General features: G+C 38.9%; 1 pseudogene; it reads left to right on the top strand.

Annotated features, from left to right (window-relative positions):
• The first annotated feature begins 7,358 nt into the window (after window positions 1-7,358).
• LOC126071179 (olfactory receptor 7G3-like) lies at window positions 7,359-8,292 on the top strand (annotated as a pseudogene).
• Window positions 8,293-9,277: the final 985 nt, after the last annotated feature.

The raw sequence follows: 9,277 nt of genomic DNA, 5'->3' as shown, positions 1-9,277 counted from the left end.
AGCCAGAATTCTTATTAGAATCAGGAATGGCAAAACTTCGTCTCACACACTTTGGACATGTTGTCAGGAGGGACCAGTCCCTGGAAGGACATCATGCTTGGTAAAGTAGAGGGTCAGGAAAAAGAGGAAGGCCCTTGATGAGATGTATTGACGCAGTGGCTACAACAATGGGCTCAAGTATAACAAGGACTGGGAGGATGGCACAGGGCGTGGTCATGTTTCATTCCCTTGTGCGTAGGATCACTAGGAGTTGGAACCAACTCCATGGCACCTAACAACAATTGAGCTCTCTTTTTCTAGTAATTCATGAGTCATTTATTTAATTAGGATAATTGTCCTTTGTCAGTTATATGCACTGCAAATTTCTTCATTAGCTGTGTGGCTTGTTTTGCATATCTTTTATAGTGTTCTCTGGATGAACACAAGTGCTTAGTTTAAATATAGTTAAATTTGTCAGTTTTTTTGTTTGTGCTCAAAAAGTCTTGTTTATGAAATCCTTACCTATCTCAATGCACAGGATTTGTAGTGTTACCTTTATATTTGAGGCCTGAACCCACCTGAGGTTTGCTTTTGCCTTCGATGTGAGGTAAGAACAAAAATTCATTTTTATATCTTTGAACTTTTTGTTAAATAGTTCATCTGTTCACTGTAAGTACACTGCTGCAATGGCTAAGCTGCCCATTTATGTGTTGGTTTTTATCTGGGCTCTATCTTCTAATCAGTCTCTAAGTGGTGCAAATGGTTAATACATTCAGCCACTGCCCAAAATTTAGAGGTTTAAGTCCACCCAGAGGCAACTCAGAAGAAAGAACTCATTGTCTAGTTTTGAAAAATCACCTGTTGAAAACCCTACACAGCACGGTTCTACTCTGACACACATGAGGTCACCGCAAGTCGGAGTTGACTCAGTGGCAATTGGATGTTTTTTTTTTATCTTCTGATCAATAGGTCTGTTGTATCCCTGCATCAATATCATGTCTTACTTATTCTGTCATACCATTCAGCTAAAAATAAATAGTTACAAATAATTCCCAAACCACAAATGTGCATTATATCACAGGTTGACTGCTTCTCTGATCCTTTGCATTTTACTGCAGCAGTATAATAAATGAGAGCCATAATTCCAACCCATGGTCCCCTGGTGGAAAAAAAAAAGTATATTGAAGCTACTGCTTGTATTGGGAAAAGGTGGCACTGCAATTCTTACAAGGAAATAAAATGTCTATTATATGTTCATTTCATATTGATGAGAGAAAATATATTTATAAATGCTGACTATAATATGCAGAAACAGGATCGACCTTCAATGAACCAAGCATAGAATTAGTCCTTAGTATTTGCATTTTTTGCATGCGAGAGCTGAACAACGAATAAGGAAAACTAAAGAAGAATTGATGCCTTTGAATTATGGTGTTGGCGAAGAGTACTGAATATACCATGGACTGCCAAAAGAATGAACAAATCTATCCTGGAGGAAGTACAGCCAGAATGCTCCTTAGAAACAAGGGTGACAAGACTATGTCTCACATACTTTGGAGATGTTATCAGGAGACATCAGTCCCTGGTGAAGGACATCATGCTTGGTAAAGTAGAGGGTCAGTGAAAAAGAGGAAGACCCTCAAGAAGATAGATTGATACAGTGGCTGCAACAATGGGCTCAAGCATAATAAAGATTGTGAGGATGGCGCAGGATTGGGCAGCATTTCATTCTGTTGTGCATAGGGTCACTATGAGTTGGAACCTACTCGACGGCACCTAACAACAACAATATTTGCATTTTGGGGGTACATCTTCTATATTACCTTTTGTATTTATGCAGGTTATATATATATGCATATATATATAAATTACACTTGTTAACCTAAATGTGATGTCATTTTTTCTGACATTGGTGTTAGGGTTTCCTTTCAATGCACCTAAAGAAAGAAGACTAGAATCAATTATAGAAGGGACGTGTGTCCCTGTGTATATTGTACTTGAAATGGATTTGTGCAGAAAGAGACGGAGGAAAGGGGCTGGCATATCCCTGGCCTCTCTGAGTGTGAAAATCAGCTAAAAATAAGTTCCTCCTTCTCTGAGCCTTGCTCCTTAAGGATTTGTACTGTCCTGAGATCAAAATGACAGCAAAAGGTTTTGATTAATGAGGAGCTTTGGATACTGAACCCCCAAGGATCACAGAGACTGAAAATTTTCTGCCTGTGCAAATTACTCAATAGCCCTGCCCAGGTCAGGAGGCAGCACCCCTGAGCCTCATCCCAGGGATCATCATTTCTGCACAGGAGCCTGGTCCTTCTCTCTGACTTCCTGTGTTCCCTGAGCCCAGAGCTTCCGTTTTACCATTCAACCTCCAGGACAGAACTGAATGTCATTCCTTAGTGGTGGTACCCAGGTAATCTGAAGTTCCCCAGTTTATTCTTGACAAATAAGGAGAGGTCTTTTTCTATCAGTCCATCTGGGAGTAGCTGTGAGGTGAGTACATGAAGAAGAGGGGCAAAATGGAGTCACCCGTGAGGTGTCTGCTTGATATTCCATCACCTACTTGCCATGTTTCCTTGTACCTTTGCACTATACTTGAGCAGCTTTCATTCTGCTTTTACTCTAATCATAATTTACAGGGACTTTTTCCATCTTAGCAGAAACCATCTCTTACAGTGGTATCACTAAGGAGGTGCAGGTGACACTTGCAGAGGGGGTGACACCGAAATGACTGTCTATAAAATTTTTGTGCAGTGTTTCAGCAGAAATTTATAATTTTTAATAAAAATATCCCTGTAGTTAGCTATAACAACAAAAACATTTTTCATAAGCCCAGCTTACGTGCATCAATATACCTACAAGGCTAAAACTCTATACTAATTTATTTTTTGAACCTTCTAATGTGTTCCAGTCAGAGCTGTCTGTTATTACCCAATTACAGTGATGCTTCGAAGCACGTGGTTTCATCTGCCGGCACTACAAGCGCACAGTGCTGCTTTTGTTTTTGCTGTGTTTTCATTTTGCTGATTTTGTCAAATTTTCTGGTGTTTTAGCTAAAACACTGAGGTAACTCCTATTTGTGAACCTATGTTGATAATTTTTTTTAGAATGAAATACTAATTAAAGGAAAAGAAAGAGAAAAACAAAAAAGCCTTCCGCTCTGTTACTAATAATGTCATTTATTGTAGAAATAGACTACAAAACAATTTTGTTAGTATTCATGTAACCTAAGAACTGTTACATTTAATCAATTCACAATTATATTTGTCACACATTATTCTATGATAAAAATTAGTAACAGTACAAAAAATATTGCTAAGGATTCTTTATGGTCTGGTATGGGAGGAGGTCCGTGGGGGGGTACACCATGAGTTATTGACACCATGAGACCCCAGCCCTATATATGCCACCAATCCTAGTGACACACAGTCCTAGAGATGTCACCAATCCTAGTGATTCTCTAAAATTTTCTTTAATTTCTTTGGCAGAGGGCAGGGATGTATAGTCAGCTTCTTATCTTTCAGTACCTGGTTCCTGATGGCTCTTTGTAGGGAAGATCTTGGTCTCAACCCTGTTACCAGGTGTAAGGATTCAAGGGGAAGAGACGAAGGATCAGGCAGAGCCCATAAGCTATATCCATAGTCTATTGTTCTGTTTTTATTAACCTGGACAATACATTACAAGGCAGTGCTGTGCAAAGAAAAAAAGAAAGAAAGAAAGAAAAAAAAAACAAATACCTATCTATCCATGTCTTCAGAGTTAGTAAATGTTGATAGCTTGTTATTAGAGTTCTTTTCTCAAAGGAACAAAGTAGTATGCATAAAGCTAGTATAACTCCTCAATTCCTTTTCTTCCCTTCCCAGAGGCAACCACAGTCTTGAATATGGTTGGTCAGCAAGCATTATTTTAAACTGTTTCTGTGTGTGTGTGTGTTTATGTGTGTGTGTGTGTATGTGTGCATACCACAGTGAAAATGCCCATCAGTTGGGAGAGGGTTAAACAGTGATAGAATAAGACAGTGGAATGCCTTAAGGTATTTAAAGCTAATGGACCACAGCAAAATGTACCAAGATCTCTAAGTCATTTAAAGTATTATTTAAAGAAATAGTCAAATGACATGTATAGTTATACATTTTTAAGATACAGAACAAAAACATTGTGCATAGATAGAATTATAATAAATGTATTGATATTGCAGGAAAATTTCCACTTAAGTTCAGTGCAATGGTTCCCCCATAGGAAACAAAAAAAAATTGATAATGTGGAAAAATAAAAGAGAGGATTTCAAATAAATACTCATTGTTTCTTTAAAAATAGCTAGTGCGAGTATGGCAGTATATTTTAATTTGATGTTGCTGAGTGGTGGATAAAGAGGTCTTTATTGTTTTTTCCCTGTACTTTTTTGGTATTTATAAAGTCTGCATAATTTTAGAATCTATTAAAATTTTCTCATACTATAGATGTTTTGTTAGACAGATTACTTTTCTATTTTGAGTTTTTATTATCCATGTAGATGAATCTATGTCTAATTTATTCATCTTAACTGCTATATATTTATGTCAAACAAACTTTGATATTAGTGATCAGTGATTTGAGGTCTTCCTTCTGCTTGCTTCTCTATATGAGCAAGATTCCCAGTGGAGTTTCAGCACATCCATCCTTCCTTGAAATTACTCTTTTTCTCCTCCTCATTCATCTTGCCCCACCTATCACTTCCCTCCCTGTAATGAATCAGGCCGTGTGATCAGATTGTGTTCATGGCAAAAACAAATCACAGTACGAAATACTGAGAGGGTCTCTTATGTCAAGATTTTGTCTATTCTCATCTTTGCAATATTCCTATAAAGATTCATGATCTCTCCCATTATACAAATGGGAAGATAGAAGCTTCTTAAAGAGCTATAAAAATGTCCTTGTTCACAAACCAAGTTTGTCTGGTTCCACTATTTACTTGTGTGTGTGTGTGTGTGTGTGTGTGTGTGTGTGTGTGATACAGTGATTTACAAGAATAATGAGCAAATACATTGACTTGCCCAGGACTTACCAATCAACACTTGCCTGTTTGGGGGATCCAATGATCATATACCCAGGGGTGGCATTTTAACACTGGAAGTGTGAGTGTCCTGGACTTGATCCTCGTACACAAGCTCAGGATCCCTATAGGAACAAGTGCCCAAGACTGCCTGATCCAGGCTTTGATGGGGACCAGCCAGAAACACAAGGAGGAGGACATCAACTTTCATGATTGATTTTCAATATATCCTCCTCTAGTATACTATCTGCTAATTCCTTGTGTAATTTTTTTTTTTTAATTACACAAGGAAGATAGATATAGGAAAACATAAAAGGAATAGGGAATGGATCAAGCTACCTCATAGTGAGAAAACAATTATTTCCATGTTATTAAAAGGAGGAAATGAAGGGAGGAGCAGATTCCAGTGGGCTCCTTGGGAAAGAAATAAAGAAAAGGGAAAACAAATCTAGAAACAATAGCCTATTAATGGCGATAAATTATAACTACAATAAAATTGAAATTGTATGGTGTCTTTTTGCTATTGTTTTTCATAAAAAAATAGGAGTGTCAGTTAAACAGAAGAATGTGCATGTGTGTATTTTTTACATTGGTGGGGTCTGGAGGAGGTAAGAAATTTCTCATTTTCTTAGCCAATTTTCCTGATAACCTTAAAAACAAGTACTTCACTCCAGGGGTGAGGCTTCTTGCTAAACAATTTATATTGATTCTATTTTTTAAGCCCCACAAGTATAAAGGCTTTTCAGGTGTTCAGGTGTACTTTGCTCAATGTCTGGTCACCTCCTAAGATTGACTTGCCAATCTCCTACTCCCAATATTAAATTCAGGGCACTTGGGCATTTGTGTGGGCAGTATTCATCTTTCTCATCCTAGAATTCAGTAAGTCAACAAATCGTTGCTTTTTTATTGCCTTTTTGTCAAGACCCCATGTGTTTCAATATTCCTTCCAGTCTTCTGATTTGGAAAAAGAAAAAAAAAATGCTACATGTCACCTCAGGAGAAAAATGTTTTAATCTTCTATCATTTGAGAGAAAAGAAAGTCTTCCAGACATAATAGCCTTAACAACTTAAGGTTTCAGGTAGCATATTCTCTCTTGACCTCAAGTCCTGAGTGTGAGTGGTCCTGTTTAATGCCATTACCTGCTAGATACTACTTATGTGGTCAGAGAGTAGAAGATCTTCATGACCAGCTAAAACACTTGGGTCTTTATTCAGGTGGAATTCTTCAAGAGGCAAGTGATGAAATCTGATTGACCTTTCAGGATATCTAGTTCTATCCTACTTAGGGGTCATATCACGTGATGTTATGGAGTCGGCTCTGAAGTCTGACATCCTGAGTTCAAATCTCACATCATCTGTTACCAGAGAGCCAGGTACTTTGTACTGTAATTTAACCTTATCTCAGCTACATGAGATCATGGGGAAGATGTAGAATGATAGAAGTACCTAACTCACAGGTCTGTTGAAATAATAAAATCATTTAATATAGGTGAAGAGCCTGGCAATCCGTGTTCGTGGTGGTGATAATAGCAGTGTATAATAATTACTACATTTACTGTGGTGATAATATTACAATTAATTCTGAAAAGGACAATGTGAAATAATCAGATATTGAAATAGAAATGGGAAGTGAAAAGGGCAGATTTTGAGGACTCACTGACAATTAAGATGCTAAGTGGAGTCACGGACTTGAACGCTCAGACAGCCCACTGTACGGTGCACTAATGAGCTGGACCTTCATTTTCCTCATTAATCATTCCAGGTCTGCTCCAATCACAAATGAGTTGGTTGTCCATGCTCTAGAACAGTGTTCTTTAAAGTATGGACTCCAGACCATCAGTAGAACATTTGAGAATTTGTTAGAAAGGCAAACCCTTGATTGACCCCATACCCAACCTTCTGAATCCAATACTCTGAGGATGGGGCCAAACATCTGGGTTTTAACAAGCCCTCCAGCTGATTGTGATGCAATACCAACTTTTAAAACCACTGCTCTAACATTTAACTGATGTAACATTTTAAAATTTTTATTTTATTTTTGCTGATAGTTTGAAGGAGGGTAAAAAATTCTCAGGGAGAAATTATATATCATTCCCTACTTTATTTCTGTTAGTTGGCAAATGTGGAAATGTGTAGACACTTGAATAAAATGTGGTAGATGGGTATTGAAAAAAGAAATGAGAAGAGGGAAAAAGAAGAGCAACAGAGAGAGGTAGAGAGGAACAGGGAGAGAGAGATATTTCTAATATTCACTTTGTTTCACAATATAGATCCTACAGTTTCTCTAAAAGAAGGGATCTGTTATCTGTCTCATTTCCTCTACTTTTTTTTTTTCAGACTTAACAACAACATGAAATTAGAAAACAAAACAGATATAGCAGAATTCCTCCTCCTGGGCCTCTCAGAGAATCCAGAACTGCAGCCCCTCCTCTTTGGGCTGTTCCTGACCATATACCTGGTCACCGTGCTTGGAAATCTGTTCATCATCCTGGCTGTCAGCTCAGACTCCCACCTCCACACCTCCATGTACTTCTTCCTCTCCAACCTGTCCTTCAATGACATCTGTTTCAGCAGCACCACGGTCCCCAAGATGCTGGTGAACATTCAGACACAGAGCAAATCGATCAGTTACGCAGGCTGCCTCACCCAGATCTGCTTTGGTTTGGCTTTTGCTGGTTTGGAAAATTGTCTCCTTGCAGCAATGGCCTATGACTGCTATGTGGCCATATGTCAGCCACTCAGGTACACGGTCATCATGAATCCCTGCTTCCGTGGCCTGCTGATTCTACCGTCCTTGTTCATTAGCATCATGAATGCCCTGCTCCATAGTCTGATGGTGTTGCATCTGTCCTTCTGCATAGACCTGGAAATCCCTCACTTCTTCTGTGAACCTGGTCAAGTCCTCAGGCTGGCCTGTTCGGATACCCTCATCAATAATATCCTAGAATTTTTTGTGACTAGTGGTTGGGGTGGTGTTACTCTCCTTGGGATCATTTTCTTACATTCAAATTTCCTCCTCCATTACTCCTCCATCAGCTGGAGGAAAGTATAAAGCTTTTTCTACATGTGGGTCTCACCTCTCTATTGTTTCCTTGTTCTATGGGGCAGTTTTTGGGGTCTACCTTAGCTCTGCAGCTACTCTTTCTGGCAGGAAGAGTGCAATAGCATCAGTGATGTACATTATAGTCATGCCTATGCTCAACCCCTTTATCTACAGTCTGAGGAACAAGGACATGATGGGGGCTTTGAGGAAACTCTTCTCAAGAATATCTTCTTTCCACTGATGTGAGTGTGATGAAGAATTAATTTTACACAAAGATAGACCTGGCTATTGTTGCTAGTCTTTGGGCGGTATGAGTTTTTGGACTGCCTTTTTATTCATAGTGGGCCTGGGGCCACACCTGATAGTTTGTGATAACAAAGTGACTTATGGTTGACCTCTTCACAAGTAATGCTAAAGGGATGACTCAGCATAGGGTTATCATGCCAGAAAGGCTGTCTTCATGATTAGGTGGTTGAAATTTTGAGCCGCTTGATATCAGCCTGACCTCCAAAGAGGGTGACAGGTGAAGATTGAGTTCAAACACATGACTATTGATTCAATCAATCATGTCTATGTAATCCCATACTCATTGCCAGCAAGTTGCTTCCAACACATGGTGACCACATGTGTTACAGAATAGAACTGCTCCATAAGATTTTCTAGGCTGTGATTTTTACAGAAACAGATCTCCAGGCCTTTCATTCACGGCACTGCTGGTAGGTTTGAACAGCCAACCTTTCAGTTAGTAGTCAAGTCCAAACTGTTTGCACAACTTAGGGACCTACCTATATAATAAAACTGCAATAAAAACTCAGGACACTGAAGCTTAGGTGAGCTTGGCTTCTCTGGCTGTCCATGTTTTGTGAACTGTCACACATTGATGTTCCAGGAGGGTAAGTGTTCCTGGAGACACAGAAGTTTCATGTTTGTGACCATCCCAGACCTCATACTATGCATCTCTGCCTTTGGCTGGTTCTGTTTTGTATCCTTCTACTATAATAAAATTGTAATCATAAGCATATTGCTTTCCTGAGTTCTGTGAGTTGTTCTAGTGACCTACAGAACCTGAGGGGGCCAGGGGAACCACTGAATTTTTAGCTAATGGGTCAGAAATGAGGGTGTCCTGAGGAGTCTGAACTTTAAGCTAGTGTCAGAAGTGAGGGCAGCCTTACGGCCTGTTAAAATAAAAAGAATGTTAAGCTGATAATAGACATTTATCAAAGATT

Source organism: Elephas maximus, chromosome 3, assembly GCF_024166365.1.
Source record: "Elephas maximus indicus isolate mEleMax1 chromosome 3, mEleMax1 primary haplotype, whole genome shotgun sequence".
NCBI lineage: Eukaryota > Metazoa > Chordata > Mammalia > Proboscidea > Elephantidae > Elephas > Elephas maximus.
This window is presented reverse-complemented; position numbering and strand designations above follow the sequence as displayed.